The 2,304-nt window shown below is 40.8% G+C and overlaps 1 pseudogene; it reads right to left on the reverse strand.

The window, feature by feature from the left end:
* Positions 1–1,259: 1,259 nt before the first annotated feature.
* Positions 1,260–1,410, reverse strand: LOC113834581 (annotated as a pseudogene).
* Between the last annotated feature and the right edge of the window lie 894 nt (positions 1,411–2,304).

Raw genomic sequence — 2,304 nt, forward strand, 5'->3', positions numbered from 1 at the left:
TAAGAAACACTCCTCCAAGGCCTCTGCTTCAGTTCCTGCCTCCAGGTCCCTGCCCTGACTTCCCTCAGTGATGGACTGTGACCTCAGTGTTGCAAGATGAATTAATCCCTTTTCTCCCCAGGGTGCTTTTGATCACAGTGTTTTATCACAGCAAGAGGAAGCTAAATAAGACACAGCAAGATGAGTATTTTTATACACAAATCCCACATACTCACATATGTCTCTACATGACATATATTCATACTACAAACACACATAGCATATAACATATATGCCCACATATGTATATTTTACACAAAAACTGCTTATCATGCATGTATAATACATATACCACACAGGCTATAAATTATCTACTCATATCACACCATATACTTACTATGTACCATACATATATATTCCATATACACATAAACACAAATGCATAAAACATATGATAAAAAATTCATCATATCATTGATGTAAGTACATACCATGCAACAGCCATGTTTGTATTTCCTACACACCAAACATAAACACCACAGTATCCCTTATAGACATAATTCATACTCTCTGCAGACACTTACTTATCTATACATGCCACACAATACACATTGTATCCCCATCACATACCACAAATTCACATATACAAATGTCATATTTAAACACTCTGTACGGACATACCATTCACATACCATTAGGTCATGTACCAAGGAATAACATACATGCACTTTTTTAGTTCATATAAAATAAAAGTCATCTTGATAGTGTTCCCCATGTGGACATAGAATCACAGAATTAATCAAAGGTGACATAGAAAGGAATTCACAAAGAATGAGATTTAGAACTTGTCATTTGGTGGTTATGGGCAAACTGGCAGAATTTGGCAGTGGAAATCTCCCATTGGCCCAAGTAGCCAGACTTTCTGTCTCCTGTCTGTGTTTAAGTTTTTCATATTGTAACCTGGGTCAATACCTAAAAGGGATTTAAGGATGATAGGGTTTGTGGACTGCGTAAGCCTAAGGTGTGTCTAAATTACTAAGACCTTCTATCCATGGGCGGCTGGTTCCTCTTTGAGTATTAGCCAGAGCCAGAAGTTTGCTGTATCAAAGAACTTTTCCTGTGTTAACCTCTAAGTGTGTGAAATGATTTCTCACTGCTAAAGCATGTTATTTATGTAACAATGACATGGCCTGGGCCACCCAACAAAGGTTCTGGCTTAGAGGACAGTAGGTCCGTCAGGGATGACCACAAGTACGGGGCACCACATCAGCACAGAAGGCCATGGGAAGCCTGACAGAGAGGGAAGTGCCTGCTCTTGCAAGATAGTTTCTATCTTTAAAAAAAAAAAAAACAGAAACTGACAAGGATGTATCAGATATTAAACTGATAAGAACAGGCATTACATTAGATCTTAGCGAAAAAGAGAGCACTCACCCCTGAGAGCCAGGACCCAGAAGCAGGATATCCCAGAGACCTAAGAAAGAACTAAACAGGACTGGCCAAAAAAAAGTCAATGTAATGATGCCTAATGATATTCTGCTACACACATCTGTACTTGTAGACTGGTGCCTATCCCAACTGTCATCCAAGAGGCCTCACTCAGCAACTGATGGAAACAGATGCAGAGACCGATAGCCAAACATTAGGTGGAGTTAGGAAAATCCCCAGCAGAGCACAAGCTCCGTGAGGAGGGTGTTTCATCTTGCTTGCAGCTGTGTGTCCAGCACTCAGAACAACACTTGGTGATCAAAAGACATTGAAAGCAGATTTATGGCATAAAAGAAGAAAGTCCATTATAGTCAGAAAAAAAATGTCAGCAGGAAAAGTCCAGACTCTAAGGAGCTGAATGTCTTACCTCTGTCCCCACCTCAACACAAACTCCTGGTGCTCCTCAGGCCCAGGAAACCTGGAGATTTACTGGATGCTTAAGGTGACACCCCAGGGCCTGGACACTTTGGGAAACTGATGTCTTCTGGAAGCAAAACAGTCCAATCATTTGCAAGAAGACTGCAAGAGATCATCTTGCATAATTGCAAAAGAAAAGCTGAGAACTGGTTAGATTATTTTCCCCTTTGAAGGGCTTTATCTACATGATTTTTCTATTGCTTTAAATATCTACTGGCAGAGAGAATAGCTGCATTCACTAGTCTGTTGAGTCAGTCACATACATGGAACTTCCACCCTTCTCGTTAAGATCTCACTCCCACAAGTTCTATGGGTATGCAAAGCAGGAAGTCACACATTCTGAACCTCTATGGCTAGCCTAGAAAGAGTGATGTGGTGGACAGCCTCCTGCCTTGCACATACAATTAGATTGGGGAGGGC

Source organism: Cricetulus griseus, chromosome 3 (genome assembly GCF_003668045.3).
Source record: "Cricetulus griseus strain 17A/GY chromosome 3, alternate assembly CriGri-PICRH-1.0, whole genome shotgun sequence".
In the NCBI taxonomy this organism is placed as follows: Eukaryota; Metazoa; Chordata; class Mammalia; order Rodentia; family Cricetidae; genus Cricetulus; species Cricetulus griseus.